Below are 19,092 nucleotides of genomic sequence, written 5' to 3'. Positions count from 1 at the left end.
TTCTGAATAAATCAATTATTATTTTTTCATCTCATGAGCTAGTCTGCTTGTAATATCAAGTTGGGGGCATCACCCCAGACCCTGGCATTCATCCTTGGTGCACCAATGGAATGCCAATGGAGCAGAAAGCTCTCTCTCAGCCACCCCCGCCCCCGGGAGTTGTCTTGGGCCTGACTCCACCTCTGGGAAGCCTTGCCAATTGCTGACCCCTCTCCAGGGAGGATAAGGACCACTCCCACAGGCTATTTTGGTTGCTCCCCAGAGAAAGAACATGTGGTCTCAGGATTTATATTTCTCCCCCTACCATACTCCCATGCCACCCAGGAGTGCTGCATTCATTAAACATGGACATCTTTGATTTGGTCTAATCTGGTCTAATTGGAGTTATTTTGTGTTGGCAGAGAGACTCCTCTTAAGATCATACCTGACAGATGGAGATTTTCCACTGGAAGGTTCTGTTTTTCCTGCAGGTTCAGGCCCCAGGGCTGTGTGCTGGAAAATGCCCTTCCTGAATGCACTCTCCTTCAGGCAAGGCAAGAATGACTTCACTCAGTGAGTTCCCCTTTTTGGAGTACATGACCAGTAGGGTCCCCGGGGTGACCCATTCACTTTTCGGGCTTTCTGCTGAAGTCAGCGGCCACACTGAAAAGCCTAACTCATGCAGTAAAAGCTGGGCTTTTGCTGAGGTGAATACTGCGTGGCCAGGGATGCCTGTCATTCAATTTTCACAGCCCTGTTTTTGGCTCAAGGACTGTCCCAATGGACGTACTGTGGTAGACTTGAGCTCCACAATTGGGCATAGACTTTTAAAATGGGTTTCTTGTGACTTCCAAACTGATTCTTAAAACACCCTTGGGCAGCCTTTTTCATTTTTTTTTTTTTAAAATTGGGGCTATCTAATGTAAAGCAAACAATGTTCCAGCGCACGCCTTTAATCCCAGCACTTGGGAGGCAGAGGCAGGTGGATCTCTGTGAGTTCGAGACCAGCCTGGTCTACAAGAGCTAGTTCCAGGACAGGCTCCAAAACCACGGAGAAACCCTGTCTCGAAAAACCAAAAAAAAAAAAAAAAACCCGCGGTTTCTAGATGTGTGCTCCTACCCCCGCCCTTCTTCTTCTTCTTCTTCTTCTTCTTCTTCTTCTTCTTCTTCTTCTTCTTCTTCTTCTTCTTCTTCTTCTTCTTCTTCTTCTTCTTCTTCTTCTTCTTCTTCACTTTTTTTATAGCCCATGGTTCTTCCTGCCCCACCTCTGCTGTTCCTTCTCTGCTTCTTTGTAGAGAGCAATTTCTACGTTGCCTCCCCTTTCCACTTCCCCACCCCAACCCCATCCTCTAAGCTCTTTGCTGTTTCTCTCACTCTGGGATTTTAAAAAATTTGTTTCCCTCTGTCCTTCCACTCTAAAACTGTATACATGCCTTCTCCTTATGTTTCTGCTCCCTCTTACAGTGTCTGCTAATCTGGTCTTAATGGGATCACCTCTGTGCTTTTCTTGCTTTTGCCACCTACCTACTCCAAAAATTTTTAAGTTGGTCAGCTGACACAGGTTTCTAAAAGTACTTTATTTGTCTGTCTGTTAGAATGATGTGACCACAGTTTGTCTGTGGAACTATGTGGATTTATGTTTCTGTGTGCATGTGTGCTCATTTTAAGATCCTTTGACTTGTTAAAATATTCCTTTTAATTTTCTTACATTTACTAGCATTGATAAACTGTAACTAATTGGGTAAAATATACACCTAAATTTAGCTTATATGCCCAGTTTAAAATGACAAGTAATGGTACCCAATTCTCAAGTGCCTTTGCAGATCTGAGGGTATGACATTTAACAAAAGAACACAGAGACATGCCAGTTTCTGCAGCACCCTATAGCTCCTCCAAAAGATGTGTGCCTCCAGGCTTTGTCTTTGGGTTTGGCAAAACAACCTACACAGCAAAAAGCAGCCTTCTACCTCTTCAACTTCCTGGATGCTTCACTCAGGGAATCGATCTTCTCATCCTGCCAAGTCAGGTAGATTAAATCTGCCCCCCTTTCACAGGAAAACCTTTGGACCTCTTGTATCAAACAGTTAACAGAAAGCACTGCTTCTAAGACTGGCATTCTCCAAGGACTAAAAAGGGGATTTGGGATTGTGGCTAAAAGACTCTCATTTCTATTCATTTATCCATCTCAGAGCTGTCTAACGGCATTTGATAGTGAAGTTTCCTGCTAAAATACAGACAGGTGTGCCTCTTTAACAGGCTTCATAGTCCAGGATTAACAGGTTTCAGATGTATCCTAAAAGCAATAGCCTTTTACTATGTCACCAAGATGTAAATCTTATCCAGTTCTCTTACAGATACTACACAGGTTCCTGGAAAAGGTCTACTCCTGTATCAAAAATCAGATCTAATAAGAAACTAACAGTCTCCAGAGCCAATTTTAACCCCAGCCAGTTTCAAGCATATTTTACAGGTCATTCCTGCTACCTGGGCCAACACCAACTTATACTCTCCAGACAATGCCAACATCTATGCCAGTTCCTGGAACTTTACCATCAGTACCAACTATCCTGGATCAAAGATACCTACCAACTAAAATCTGGTTTTATCTGCATTTGTATCTCTTCCCAAGTCTAGCCTCATTTCATAAAGCCAATAATCACAATATTTTTTTATCCTAGCCACCTGCCTTCCAATCTCCCTCAAAAATCAGTTGTGTGAGGATTCCAGGATGACAGCAAACTGGATGTTGCTCCAGCCACACCTCTTTGAGCTTAAGTGCACAAACTCCCAGCTCCCCCTCTCCCATGCCATCCCATGCCTGCAGAAAATAGCCAGACTTGAGTCAATTCCCCTATATCCAAGGACTCTGGGATGTTTGATTGAAAGTGAGACCCCACCCCTAGATTCAAAGAGTCTATAATGTAATATTAAGCTGCGGGTGTCACCCCAGCCCCTGGCCTTCATCCTTGGGGCACCAATGTGTAGGCCCATATTTTTACATTAAATGGCAGCTAGACTTCCAGGCCATAGTTTGTACCTTCCACACAGGAGGTGGTCACCTCCTTAACAAAGGGTCAGGATATGCTAATGTTGTTCTGTTCCTTCTTTATAATTTGGAGGATGCCTGGGATAGAGATGGTAATTCAGCCTATGTGACAGAGCTGACATACAGAGCAGGAAGATAGGGAGACATGACAAAATGGTCATAGAAAGGTGTGGATGTGACCAGAGACATTTACCTGGTTACCTAGGAAACAGAATGCTAATGAATTTTCCTTTCAGTTTATGTTTTGGTATAAAGGCTTTTTGGAGAATAAACATGAGGAATTTCAGGATATGAACTCAGAATTTCATAAGGGATTACTGAGAATCTCCCTCCAGATAAAACCATGTGAGTTGTGTTTTTAATCCCACTCCTCCCCTCTGGTCCAGAGAAATAATTTAAGGTCTGGGGTTGCACAGGACCTGACACCACTGGAGCACCAATGAAGTGGAAAGCTCCATCTCAGGCCCCCTCCCCCTGGGAGTAGCCTTGGGCCAGACTCCACCTATGGGAAAGCCTGCCAAACACTGACCTATCCCCAGGGAGGGTCAGGACCACTCCCACAGGCTATTTAAGTTGCTCCCAGAGAAAAAACACGTGGTCTCAGGTTTTGTGTGTCTTCCCCCACCATGCTCCTGTGCCACCTGGGAATGCTGCATTCATTAAACGTGGGCATCTTTGATGTGGTCTAATCTGGTCTAATTGGAGTTATTTTATGTTGCTGGAGAGGCTCTTCTTGTGATCATACCTAACACTGTTCTATATTTCTTTCTTATAGAGTACTTGTCCAATTCTTTTATTTTATTTTTCAGATTACAATTACATTATTTACCCTGATCCTTTTTGTTGTAGAATGAGTGTGGGTTCACAAGGCTCTGTGGAGAGAAGACACAGGACACCTTAAGGATAATTTTAGCCTTTCCAACTGCAGGAGATCTCAGCCTCTCCAGACTGAGACCTAGGACTCAGCCACTTTCCCTTATCCAAAGGCCTTTTTAATTGTTTTCCAACTTTCACCTTTTCAAGTTAACTTCCATATCCCCCCACCATCCTACCTGAATTTCCCGAGAGACAATGGCAAATGCAAATCCTCAAGCAAAAAATATCACAGTGTACTGCATTTTTCCCAACCAGGTTTTGCATAGGATTTGTACCCTTGGGAAACTCTCAAACAGGACTCACATATGTTAAACTAAAGGTTCTGTAGACAAAGGGCAGATTAAAGCTACATGCCATTCCAGACACAGTTGTAGGTATGTAGGAGTTTTCCATATACCTTTCCTCCCTTCAAACCCTCCCACATATCTCTCTCCACTCACCTTCAAGTTCATAGTGTCTTTTTACATTAATTGTTGTTCTATAAATATATGTTTATGTATTCATGTATATAGCACGCACACACACATATTCCTAAATATAACCTACTCAGTCTGTATACTGTTACTTGTATGAATGACATCATTTACTTCCTTTTCCTCTCTCCATACCCTCCCACATACCACTTTCTTATTTCTAATTTTACTCCTCTTAAAATTCATGGTCTCTTTTTATACAAATTGTAATATATATGTATATATATATATATATATATTCGTAACTATAACCTATTCATTTTGTATAATGACACTTGCTTGTATGGTTTTATGATTGATGCTTAGTATTGGTTAATCAATTGCTGTACTCTTTTCTTAGAAGTCTATTTCTTCTTCTCCCAGTACTCCATAACTGCCTGCAGTTCTTTGTGTAGGGTTGAGGCCTCATAGGCTTTCCCTTGTTCACTTTGGCATGTCTATTTTTATTATCAGTTTATGTTTAGGCAGTCATTTTGGAGTGACCTTAAGGGTGTAGCTTCTGACATTAGTGGAAATCACAATTCCTCAGCAAAATTGCTGAGTTTCTGACTCTTACAATCTGTCTTATTCCTCTTCCACAGTGTTCCTTGAGCTTCATGTATGGGAGTGTTTTGTACATGTATCTATCTATTGGGACTTGGCTCCTCAACCCTACACTTTGGTTATGTTTCTCTGTACTGTTTTTGGTCTACTGCAAAGAGAAGCTTCTTTGTTAAGGGATAGGTACTGCCATTATCTGTTGGTATAAAAGCAAATGTTTAAATTTTTGTTAGGAATTATGTTGGTTTAGTAAAGTAGTGGTTGTTGGTTCTCCTCAAATAATAATGCCTTCACTAGCCCTGAGAGTCATTAGCTAGATTTCTAGTACCATTCATGACTTTCCTATTATTGTGCGGGTGTTAAGTCCAATTAGAGAGCTTTTGGTTACTACCAAGGTATGAATGCCACTTCTGCACCCTTAGGGTTATTGCACATGACTGTTGATGTGGTTCATAGGAATCACCACTGGGTAAGACTGTTGGTTGCCTCCTGCTTTTGGAAGCTTGCATGATGTCTTCTGATACCATGAAATCTAGTTGTCAGGTAAAGGACATTTGGGTTAGTTTAAGGTCAGGATCTTTGGCCCTGCTTTCTAGTGCATGGTGTTCAGCAACAGGGACTTGTCTTCTACTTCTGAGGGGCAACTAAAAGTGATAGATGACATGTTTTGAGAGTCTTTTGACAATCTCGATCAGCAAATCATAAAAGGGATTCTCTTGCTTAGTGTTAGAGATTTCGTTAGGTGGTCTTTGGCTTTGGAGGGAGCATTGTCAGCCCAGTTGAGAAAAGTTCGCTGAAACTATATATGTATATTTATACAGATAACTATGTGCATTATTGGTGTCTTCTTAGTTAGTAATATGATGCCTTGTGACTTTTCCAGACATCCTTATTGTTGTTTCTTCCCTCCCAACTTCTTCTGCATGTACTTCCTTCCCTCTTCATCAAGAGTTCCTTTCCCCATTTACCTGATTAGATGACTTTTGTTTCACTATACCCCTTTCTACTGTTCTGCAAACTCCATTTCCTATCAATGGTCTTATTTTACTATCCTAGTTTCTTCTGTTACCCCAGGATATTTCTCACATTTGAAGATTTGTACCTAGGAGCCTCTGATGAAGGAGGACAAATGACATTAGTCTTTCTGAGTCTAGGTAGGTTACCTCATCCAGTAAATCTTTTCTAGGTCCACATGGTTTTTGCCTACAGATTTTATGATTTCATTTTTTTACAGGCAAATAGCATTCTGTAATGTATATGTACTACATTTTCAATATCCATCTATCGGTTGAAAGGCATTTATTTTGTTTCTGCTCCTTAGCTATTGTGAATAGAGCATCAATGAACATAGCTGTGTACCAGTTCTCAAAAGAAAAATCTTGGATGAATTAATCTTTCAAGTAAGTTGGAATTCTCTTGTCTAGGAAATACAGCGAGGCTAGGCTTTTGTTGTTGAATGTGGAGCTATCCCTAGGGCCTATCAGGGAGGATGAACTGGAAACCCGATCCTATTCCACTTAGCGAGTGCTTAACATTTCTAATTGCATATCCATTTATCTATTTGTGTTGTGCATGTCCACGGGCACACGTGGCATTGCATGTGTGTGGGAGTTGGAGGACAACTAGCAGCAATCAGTTCTCTCTTCTGACCATGTGCATCTGTGACTGAACTCAGATCCTTCACTTCACAGCCGATGCCTTTACCCACTGAGACCCTTCACTAGATAGTACTGCTCTATAAAACACAAAACTGGATGTGATGTAGCATCTTTTAAACAGTTAGCTGCTAGGTATTGAGAGTGATTCATTCTACTGTTCTTGTTAATTTTTATTATGAATATTTGTAACTGTATGAATAGTTGACATATATTTTCATCCTCATCTGTAAACACCTATCAGGATAACATGGCAAATAGAAGTTTACTTTCAAATACCATTGTGCCATTGTGTTTTTTCATTTTCTTTTTTTGAAATTTTTTAAATCTTAATTCATTTATTGTATCTTTGGTAATTTCACACCATGCACCCCAATTCTGCTCACCTCCAATCTCTCCATATCCTCCCTCCTGCAGCAGCCTTCCAAATGAAAATTAAAAAGAAAAAAACCAAACCAAAATAAGGAGTCAAACCAGTAGAGAAAAACAAAACAAATCCCCAAAATAACAAAAACAAAAGAACAACAACAGCAAAATAACCCCTTTCTCTCAAACATATCTTCATTAATCCTGGTGCCACTGGGAGCCATGTGTGTCACACAGTCTACCATTTTGTCCAGTCAGCTTTACTTGCAAATGTTCATTGCAATGAGTCACTGGTTTGTTTTAAAGCCTCTAGTTTGTGGAATGCCATCATCACAGGATACTGCGACTGCGCCAATTTATGGGGAGTCTATGGTCGCTGACTCACAACAGGTCCTAGAGAAGGTAGACATTAGGATGGGCCAACTCCAGGCCCAATGTGAGCCAGGGTGGTAGTTGAGTTGGTCAGTCGAGGCCACTGGGGCCTTAGGTGAAGGGCAGAGCCAGATGCTCTATGCCTATGCCATCAGGATCAGCCCTCCCCTGTGTGTGGTGAGGGGTGGGGCCATGTCTCCCTAGTGCAAGGGGTCAGCTCTTCGCTGAGGGTTGGGGCCAGCACTCTTGCTGCAGTGTCCAACAATGGCAGAAGAAGTTATCTCAGGACCAAGGTCAGCAAAGGGCAGGGCCTGCTCAGTATGACCCTCTGATTCCATCACTGAGTGGTTCCTATGACCCAATGAGAAAACTGGGGTCACCACCATCAGCACACATCCCAGTTGGAGCAGGACCACAGACCCAGACACGGCCCTGGGCAGCAGCTTGGGCCTGGAGGACATCCTGGCTCTGAGTGGAAGCCAGGCCACACAAATCAGCATGGCTCTGGTGGTGGCATAGCTCCCGGACACCAGCAAGACCACAGGTTGTGGCCTCGACCTCAGAGTTCCATGTAACCTTTGGTGGCAACGCAGACCCCATCTGTAGTGGGACCATGGACGCAGGCATGTTTCTCAGCAGCAGTCTGGATCTGGATGCCACCATTGCCCCAGGTGGCCGTGCAGGTCACTCAGATGGGCACAGCTCTAGTGGCAGTTTGGTCCTCAGATACTAATTTAGCCCTAGATCTTGGGCTTCCATACAGTCTCTGTTGGTAACAGGAACCTTAGACAGCAACAGTGACCCTGACTGTAGTAGGAACATGAACCCAGACATGGCCCTCAGCTCAGCTCTGGCCCCGATATTACCATGGCATCCGGTAGCAGTGCAGGCCCAGCAGGTCTGCATTGCCCTGGATGTAGCTTGTCCCTTGGATACACACATGGACTCAAGTGGTGACTTGACCCTGGGCATCCACATGGCCCTTGGTGGCAACATAGGTCACGAACTTCAACACAGACCCTGGCTATAATAGGACCACCCACCCAGACATGGCTCTTGGCAGCATCCCGGGTCTGGATGTCACCAGGTGGAGGCACAGGCCACTCAGATCTGTACGGCCCTGGCTGCAGCATAGGCCCCCAGACTCCTTCAAGGTCACAGGACCTCCATGTGGTCCCTTGTGGTAACATGGGTCACAGACTTCAACACAGACTGTGACCGCGGCAGGACCACCGACCCAGACATGATCCTCGGCAGCAGCCTAGGTATGTATGTCACCATGGCCCCAGGTGGCAGCACAGGCCACCCAGATCAGCATGACCCCAATGGCAGTGTGACCCTCCCACACAAATATAGCCCCAGGTGGCAGCCCAGACTCCAGTAATCCACATGACCCTCTTGGCGACAGGAGCCATGGATATCAACACAGATCCTGGCTGCAGTAGGGCCATGGCCCTTGGCAGCAGCCTGGGTCTGAATGTCACCCAGTTTCCAGCTGGCAGTTTTCTGGTGACCTCACCATCTGCTGTCCTCACAGATTGCATGTGAATTGGTCACCTGCCACCTGCTGGTCCTAACTGGTATTGCTAGTCATTTGATAGTATGTGCTATGATTTCACTTTGGGGTTTAATTTTCATTTTTGTGGGACCATATGATTTTTTTCATGCTCTTATTAATTTTTAATATCTATTCTCCTATGAAATTCATTTTCAAATATTATATCTGTTTTCGTTTTCTTGTTTCTACTTTTGATTTTTCACATTTCTTTATGTATTTAAATCTTTGGCTAGATACCTTCAGGAAAACTTTCTCTTGATTTGTAGCTTGATATTTCCTTTTCTTAGTTGTTTTCTCACCATATCAATTTTCATGCTTCAATTAAATATATTTAATAATTATTTAATTGTTTGATTTAATGAACTAACTAATGAATTTGTTTATTAAATATCTCTTGCCTAACCACTGCCATGCAGATGTTTTGGTATAATTTTCTAAGAAATCAGTAATTCTTCTTACAGTAAGTCTATAATCTACTTTTCTTTAATATTTGTCTTTGTATGAGATGATATGGATTCTCTTATTGCATATTTCAGCTAACTATTTTTCAAGCAGCATTTATTGAAAATGTTTTTTTATTTCCTACCAAAAATTTTTACCAAAAACTAATAACAGTTTTATTAATAAAATAAAATATTATTTTAACAAAAACTAATAACAGTTTTGTTATTAGTTAAGGATATAAATGAAGCTGTTTTGGGACTTCATTCTACTGTAAAACACTGCAAAGAGAAAAGAAAAGGAATCTAAATGAAAGAAGAGTTATTACATGTTCAAGAATTGGAAAAAAGTGCTTTGAACTAAAAATTAAAATATCTTTGCATTGATTTCAGTGCCAATGAAAATTCTAGCTTTTAAAATTAATTTTATGTGGTTTTAAATTTTTCTACAGATGTGCAAAGACCCGAGAGTAGCTGAATAATTTCTTAAAGGTGATAAATTGAGAGGAATCCAACTATCTACCCTTGAAACTTACTATAAAACTCTAGTAATAAACAGCATACATTTAGTTTTAAAACTTATTTGTAAAATCAGTAGGGTAGTTTTGTGTAGTATGTAGCTAGATTTTTATGATATTGGTGTCTGTCATAGCCACATTACTGTTGACTTCAATCTTTAAATTTCATCTCTCTTTTATTTCTTGTTCTTGTAAGACTGAGTTTACAGCAGGTTTGTTAAGTGATTTTATTTATTTATTTATTTATTTATTTATTTATTTATTTATTTATTTTTTGGTCTGTGACTACACATGAGCCCATCTTTGTTTGGTTTTAGTTTTAGAATGCTCATCAATTTTTTCACATGCTTTGATTCCATCTAGATTCGTGTGATGCTTAGGTGTGAGCTATAAATTGCTAGAGAAAAATCAAAGAGGTAAAGCAATAGTTTTAATTTGCAAGTTCATTACAGAAAAGTGATTTTATATAAAAAGAGGTAAAGTTATCTTTTAATGACATTATTTTGATTTGCAAGATATCTCAAAAGAGGGATTTGTAACAAACACTGACATGGACCACTTTGATTTCCCCTCTCAAAGTCCATCATTTTATGTATACTATAATGCCACTTGATCTTTCCTAAATGAGCTTTAACTAAACTTATTTTTTCTGGATAATATTATCTTTCCATTGATTAAAGCACACACTTAAGAAAAGTCTATAATATGGAAATTTATTTTTAAAGGTGTGGTTAATATTTTATTCCTATAATGCCATAAGGACTCGACTTTTAGATCTGTTCACTAAACAATTTTCTTCCTTTTAAAGCCAAAGCACAATACACACCCATCACAATGAAGCTACCCTTTGGGTTTATCTACCCTCTATAACTATGCTACAAACGGACATTTTTTCTGAAAACTCATCTGGGCTTTGTATTACTGGGCATAGGGAACTCCTCAATGGTTTACAATGTAAAGTCAATGTAAGCGAAAATCTGAGCACAAACTGTATTCTCAGTCATAGCTACCATTATATGATTTTGAGATTTCAACATTACCATTAGTGACAGAACTCTATTCCTCCAACAGGAAAGAAAATTTTAACTGTCATATGCTAGGAATATGGATATTCCAGATGTCAAAATAATTTGTTATTTCATAATAGAGATGCTTATTGATAAATAATATGTTATCAGTTTTAGCTGGCCAGTTATCTCAGTTAGTTAGAGTATGGTATACATAGCTGTGTTTTCCTCTCCACGGAAATCTTTAGTAAAAGGCGAAAGATTTGATAGCAGTGTTTTCAAGAGTGAATATCTTAAATGCTTTATATTGCTTTATATTCCAGGATCTCAGTGGCTGTCAGAGGATGGTAGCCCTGGTGTTTTGCCAATAGATCTAGTCTTCCACCATTTCCATAGATGTGTGGATATATGTCTGGGTCTTCAATTTGATTCCATTGATCAACAGTCTGTTTTTATGCCAATACAGTGTCGTATTTATTACTATTCCTTTGTAGTACAGCTTGAAATTGGAAATGGTGAAACCTCCAGCAGCTCTTTTCTTGTTCAGGTTTCATTAGAGACATCTTTAACAGAGTTTAATAAGTGCAGAAGTTACATTACTGCTCCCAGTTGGTCCAAGATTAGCAAACAAAATTACAGACAGATGGAATTAAACTATATTCACATGTTACTTTCAAAATCTCTTGCAAATATTTGTTGTTAAATATTGCTTTCAACCTGCTGACTGCAAATTATTGCCACAACATACACATACACACATGCCTTATTCAGGTTCACTGTAAGAGTATAAAACTTAAGATGAAGATGTATTTATTTTAGGTTTTAAAAGCTGGTTACATTGGAAAATCCAAGGTATAGCAAGTTTGGGTATATTCTTCTTTTTTCTTTTAAAATTATTCAATATTTTTAGTTTTTAATTATGTGACTTTCCATTTCCCTTTCATCCCTCCAACTATCATGCACATATATTGTATATTTCATTATATATGTATATATATATGTGTGTGTGTGTGTGTGTGTGTGTGTAGATGTATGTATTCCTAAATACATAAGTACAGCCTTTTGCATCTGTATAATGTTACTTGCATGTATGTTTTCAGGGCTGACCATTTTGTATTGGATAGGCAATTGGTGTGCTCCCCCTGAGGAAGAGGATTTCCCCCTTATCAGCATTCCTTCATTGCCTGTAGTTCTTTTTGTAGGTTTGAGACCTCCTTGGATTTCCCCTGTAACATTGGTGTGTCTACTGCTGTTGCCCTTGTTCATCTTATATTTAGGCAGTCACACTAGTGATATTTTTTGTGTGTAGCTTTTGACATTCCCAGGAGATACACTCTCACAGCAAACTCCTTGTTGCTTTAGATCTTCAATCTTTCTGCCCCATCTTCTTCAAGTATTCTTGAACCTTAGGTGTGGGAGTAGTCTATTGTTTTCTTAAAATCAGGTTAAACTTGAACAGGCTGAGTGCACAGAAAACAGGCTAAGTCCATAGTTTTAAATGTTCTCAAAGCATATTACTAATTTGGTGACAAGGCCTGGAAAAAGTTCATTCTCTGTAAGATTTATTTTCAGATGTATACTACTACAAACTATAGGGAAAAGTGTTTTTAAAACACAACAAGGCAGTCGTACATAGGAAGTTTTAGCAGTTGTGACAGCAGGCACAAAAACTCATGAGGTCAAACCAGACTACCACGAAATGGAGAGAGAAGTTGGGCCTGCAGTACTAATCTATGGGACACAATAAAAGCAGTGTAAAGAGGAAAGTTCATAGCACTAAGTGCCTACATAAAGAAGCTGGAAAAAAATCCCACACTAGTGAATTAACAAAACATTTGAAAACTTTAGAGCAAAAATAAGCAATCTCAACCAAGAGAATTAGACAGAAGGAAATAATCAAATTGAGAGCTGAAATCAACAAAATAGAAACAAAGAAAACAATACAAATAATCAATGAAACAAAGAGTTGGTTCTTCGAGAAAATGAACAAAATAGACAAACTTTTATCCAAACTAACCATAAGGCAGAGAGAGACTATCCAAATTAACAAAATCAGAAATGAAAATGGGGACATTATAGGTGGGGAACCATACAGGCAGGGCAATGAAACAGGTGAATTCTGGGAAGAGGAAAAATAATTCTGCAGTCATGACCCAGCTGCAGATGAAGCAAGATGTGAATGCCTCACTGAACAAGGTACGAAGCCACATGGCTAGCATAGACAAGAATATGGGCTAATATAAGCTATAAGATTTAAAAAGAAACCTGAGTTACTGGGCCAATCAGTTTTATAGTTAATGTAGACCTCAGTGTATTTCTTTGGAACTGAATGACCGTGGGATTGGGTGGGACACAATCCCCTGTCAACAGGACATAACACCAGACATGGAGGAAATACAGAGGATCAAAATTGGAAAACTTAAAGGAAATGAACAACTTTCTGGATAAATATCACTTACCAAAATTAAATCAAGACCAGATAAGCAAATGAAACAGACCTATAACTGCTGGAGAAATAGACACAGTCATCAAAAGTCTCCCAACAAAAAAAAAGCCCAGGACCAGATGGTTTCAGCTCAGTATTCTACAAGATTTTCAAAGAGGAACTAATACCAATATTCCTCAAATTGTTCCACACAATAGAAACAGAAGGAACATTGCCAAACTTTTTGAGGCTACAATTACTCTGATATACAATCCTCATAAAGACATTACTAAGAAAGACCAATCTCATTCATGAACATTGATGCAAAAAAATACTAATAAAATACTGGCAGATCAAATCCAAGAACACATCAGAACCATCATCCACCATGATCAAGTTGGCTTCATCCCAGAGCTGCAGGAATGGTTCAACATATGAAAATCTGGCCGGGCGGTGGTGGCGCACGCCTTTAATCCCAGCACTTGGGAGGCAGAGGCAGGCGGATCTCTGTGAGTTCGAGACCAGCCTGGTCTACAGAGCTAGTTCCAGGACAGGCTCCAAAACCACAGAGAAACCCTGTCTCAAAAAACCAAAAAAAAAAACAAACAAACAAACAAACAAAAAAAAAAACATATGAAAATCTGTCAATGTAAGCCACCATACAAACAAACTGAAAAATAAAAACCACATGATAATCTCATTAGATGCCAAAAAAGCTTTCAACAAAATGCAACATCCCTTCATGATAAAGGTCTTGGAGAGAGCAGCGATATAAGGAACATACCCAAACATGACAAAGGCAATATATTGCAAGCCAATAGCCAAAATCAAACTAAATGGAGAGAAACCCCCTGTGATCCCACTGAAATCAGGAATAAGACAAGGTTGTCCACTCTCTCCATATCTATTTCATATAGTTCTTGAGGTCCTAGCTAGAGCAATAAGATACCAAAAGGAGATCAAGCGCATACAAACCAGAAAAGAAGAAGTCAAACTCTCACTATTTGTTGATAATATGATAGTTTACATAAGAAACCCCAAAAATTCTACCAAGGAACTTCTACAACTCATAAACACTTTCAGTAATGTAGCAGGATACAAGATTAACTCAAAAAACTCAGTAGCCCTCCTCTCCACAGATGATAAATGGGCTGAGAAAGAAATCAGATAATCATCACTTTTCACAATAGCCACAAATAGCATAAAATATCTCAGAGTAACTATAACCAAACAAGTGGAAGACTTGTATGACAAGAACTTCAAATCTTTAGAGAAAGAAATTGAAGAAGACACCAGAAAGTGGAAAGATCTCCCATGCTCTTGGGTAGGCAGAATTAACACAGTAAAAATGACAATCTTACCAAAAGCAATCTACAGATTCAATGCAATGCCCAACAAAATCCCAGCAAAGTTCTTCACAGACCTTGAAAGAATGGTACCCAAGTACATATATAAAAGCAAAAAAAATCCAGGATAGCCAAAATAATCCTGTACAAGAAAAAAAAAAAAAACTTCAAGAGGCATCACAATCCTTGACTTCAAACACTTATGCAGATCTACAGAACAGAAAACAGCCTGGTATTGGCATAAAAAACAAACAGGAGGACCAATGGAACTGAATAGAAGAACTGGATATTAATCCACAAACCTTCAAACACCTGATTTTTGACAAAGAAGGAAGAAAACATCAAATGAAAAAGAAAGCATATTCAACAAATGGCGCTGGCATAACTGGATGTCAACATGTAGAAGAATGAAAATAGACCCATATTTATCATCATGCACAAAGCTCAAGTCCAAACGGATCAAAGACCTCAACATAAAGCCAGCCACACTGAATTTTATAGATGAGAAAGTGGGAAGTACACTTGAACACATTGGCACAGGAAACCACTTCCTAAATATAATCCCAGCAGCACAGACACTGAAGAAACAATTAATGAATGGTACCTCCTGAAGCTGAAAAGTTTCTGTAAAGCAAAGGACATGGTCACCAAAACAAAATGACAGCCTACAGAATGGGAAAAGATCTTCAATAACCCCACGTCAGACAGAGGTCTGATCTCCAAAATTTACAAAAAAATTGGTCTTTAGAAGAACAAATAATCCATTAAAAAATGGAGTACAGACCTAAACAGAGAATTCTCAACAGAGAAATCTAAAATGGCTGCAAGACACTTAAGGAAATGTTCAACATCCTTAGTCATCAGAGAAATCCAAATCAAAACTACTTTGAGTTTCCATCTTACACCAGTAAGAATGGCCAAGAACAAAAAACACTGATGACAACTTATGCTGGAGAGATTATGGGGTAAAGGGAACACACCTGCATTGCTGGTGTAAATGCAAGGTGGTACAGCCACTTTGGATGCCAGTGTGGTGATTTCTCAGAAAATTAGGAAACAACTTTACTCAAGACCCAGTAATACTACTTTTGGGTATATATCCAAAGGATGCTCAATCATGCCACAAAGACATGTGGTCAACTATGTTCATAGAAGCATTGTTTGTCATACCAGAACCTAGAAACAAATTAAATGCTCTTTGACCAAAGAATGGATCAGAAAAATATGGTACATTTACACAATATAGTACTATACAGCAGAAAATAATAACATCTTGGATTTTGCAAGCAAATGGGTGGAGCTAACAATCATCATTTTGAGTGAGGTAACACAGACGCAGAAAGACAATTATCACATGTACTCACTCATAGGTGTTTTTTAAACATAAAGCAAAGAAAATCCGCCTACAAATCACAATCCCAGAGAACATAGACAACAATGAGGCCCCTAAGAGAGACTTACATAGATCTAATCTACATGGAAAGTAGAAAAAGACAAGTTCTCCTGAGTAAATTTGGAGCATCAGGACATTGGGAGATGGTTCAATTGTAGGGAAGAGGCAGGGAGGGAAGGAGAGAAAAATGTAGAGCTCAATAAAAATAAATAAATAAATTTTAAAAAGAAAGTTAGATATGATTTTTGCTTTATAAAAATTTTAAACAAAGTCTAAGTTTGTGATTATTGTCTACCAATCTAGGTATTGCATTCTTTATTGGGTGTAGTTTATTTCTTCCCACTACTACTTCATATTTCCTTATGGTCTCACATTTGACTATTTTCTACCAACATGCTGCTTTAGTTTTATTTCAGTTTTCTTTCTAAAATACACTTACAAAAATTGCACAAGGGAATGAGTTTATTTTACCTGACAATTCTACCATTGAATGGAATTCACAGAGGCAGGAGCTTGTTTGAGTTATTCATATCACATTAAGGGGAGAGGCAAACAAATGCAACTATACTGCTGAATGCTTGCTTGCTAACGTTCTTCACTCTTATGTAGTTCAAAATCAAGCCTACATTATGATACCTCCCATAATGGGTTGGTACTAAAATACTGGAAATCAAATCTAGCAAGGCATGTGAGAAATTTTATAACAAGGTCAAGTGGAATTTAGTCATATATGACAAAATCCCTTAATTTTTAAGAATGAGCAAATGTCGGACTCTGGCGACTCCATGGTGGCTCTCTCTTACTCCACCTTTCTTTCTCCCAGCATTCAAATCTGTCTTCCCTGCCTACCTAAGTTCTGCCCTATCAACTAGGCCAAGGCAGTTTCTTTATTCATTAATCAATGAAAGCAACACACAAACAGAAGGAACGCCTACTCCAGTTAGGTGTGTGTCAAGGGTATCCCTGCATGGAGGCCTGGAGAGGCTATTGTGTGAAGCTGTGAAATGAAGCCTTCATTGCCCTGTCAACTCCAAAACGTTGGAGAAGCATAGCCATGGTGCGCCTATAAAGGAGAGCTGATAGCAGGGTTGGTGACACCCAAGAGAGAGAAGTGTGCTGCAGTCAACAAAACTGAAGAGTTGTATATCTGAAGGGCATTTTGTTATCAGACATGAAGATGCAGTTTAGTGTTTTCCCACCTTGTTTTTTGTCTTGATTTGGTCTAGTATTTTGCCCCTGCCCTGGCATGGGGGGGGGGGGGCGCGCAAGCTCGATCTTTCCCAGCCTTTGCTAGCAAGTTAGCTACCAGAGCTCAGGAAGTGCGATTGGGCTCCAGCGAGCATAGCCCGCTAGCTTTCGCAGCATGTTCCCGGCTCGCTTTCCCTTCCCCCATTCCAGGCCATGATACAGTCACAGAGCAGCAACCCCCACTCGGCCCCATACACCTAGCCTTTGGGCCCCGTCCCGTCTTTCAGACTTACTCAGGCCAGAGCATGTTAACCGCTCCCTGCCTGCCTTGGCTAAGTTTGCAGCGGAACCCCACTTCCTGAATTAATGGAAGCACCTGCGGTTTTGAAGCAAAAGCCGCCACAGCAGCAGACAAAGTGACCCCTTCCGTGACCAATCTAACTTCTCATGCAGTACAATAATTTTTGTTTTGAGTTAATTGTTTCAGACCAGCTCTGGCTTAGACCACGTGGACTTAGGTGCATTTCTTCGCCACCACTGGCAGGAAAACGTCATTACAGGTAAATAATTTTCTTTTATTAATAAGAAAAATGTCTGAAAACATTACCATTCAAGACGTTAACAGCCTTTTTGATTGTACCATGTGGGAGATTTTACAAGAGGTGTCTGTCATCCCACAGCTATGGATCTTTCTGGGATTTGTAGTTTTCCTTGGTACTATATGGTTTGATAATAGAAATATGATAAAGTCTTTACGAGATGAATCCAGGATTCTTAAGGCAGAGGTTGAACGCTTAAAAACAATTGAGAATGACAACAATCTTCTCAAGAATCAGTTTGAAGTTCTCCAGGCTGAGAACTGATCTTTGTTTAACACAACTCGACAAACTGAGCAAAATTTAGAAGAGGTACAGGCTGATGTTAAGGAAAAATTCATTACCATGGAAGAGGGAACAGCTGATTTGGATCGTAAGCTTCAGTCCCTTTCTGTAGGAACTGAAACATTAGCAGCTGATATTAAGGAGAAATTCATTACTATGGAAGAGGGAAGAGCTGATTTGGATCGTAAGCTTCAGTCCCTTTCTGTAGGAACTGAAACATTAACTGAGAGAATCAAAACTGCTGAATGTGACAATCGGATTTTGTCTAAAGCTTATGACAGATTGGAGGAAAGATTGTCAATACAAGAAGGCATGGTTTATGCTATAAAATTATGTCCAAAGATGAGATGTTATCTCTAATGGACAAACTTCATACTTTAGAATCCTCAATGAAGGCTTTGGAACATAATTCTGGACAGGAGATTCAGACATTGCAGAAGGCAATGGTGAATAGAATTGAAAAGATTGAGAAATTTCTAAATTCTGATGAAGAAGAGCAAAGGGTAAAAAGGCAAATTTTAACTCCATCTGTGGGTAAATCTCTCCGGGACAATTTCCACAAAGCTCTACCTACAGTTCTACCTGCCTTTCCAGTAATAACAACAGAGAAAGTGGTTGGTTCCAGAAACCCTAGGGTCATCAAGGAAGATACATGGGAACCTGTCCGTATGAATGATCTCAAAGAAATTAAACAGGCTGTAATGACTTTTGGGATGCATGCCTCTTTTGTTAAAGACATGTTAAAATCTTGGGCCACGACAAGCAAAGCAACTCCCTCTGACTGGCTACAGTTGAGTTCTGCGGTACTTGAGAGTGGACAGCAATTGAAATGGAAATGCTTATTCAGGCAAGAGGCTAGACTTTTAGAACAGCAGGAAAGAGCGAAGGGAATTGAGATTTCCCTAGATCAAATTCTAGGAGAGGGGCTCTTTTCTGACCCTCAGGAACAAGCTAATTTGGACGAAAACACACTCTCCATGTGTACTACAGCAGCCTTAAGGACTTGGGACAGGGTGCAAGACCCAGGAC

This window comes from Chionomys nivalis, chromosome 8, assembly GCF_950005125.1.
Source record: "Chionomys nivalis chromosome 8, mChiNiv1.1, whole genome shotgun sequence".
Lineage (NCBI taxonomy): Eukaryota > Metazoa > Chordata > Mammalia > Rodentia > Cricetidae > Chionomys > Chionomys nivalis.
This window is presented reverse-complemented; position numbering follows the sequence as displayed.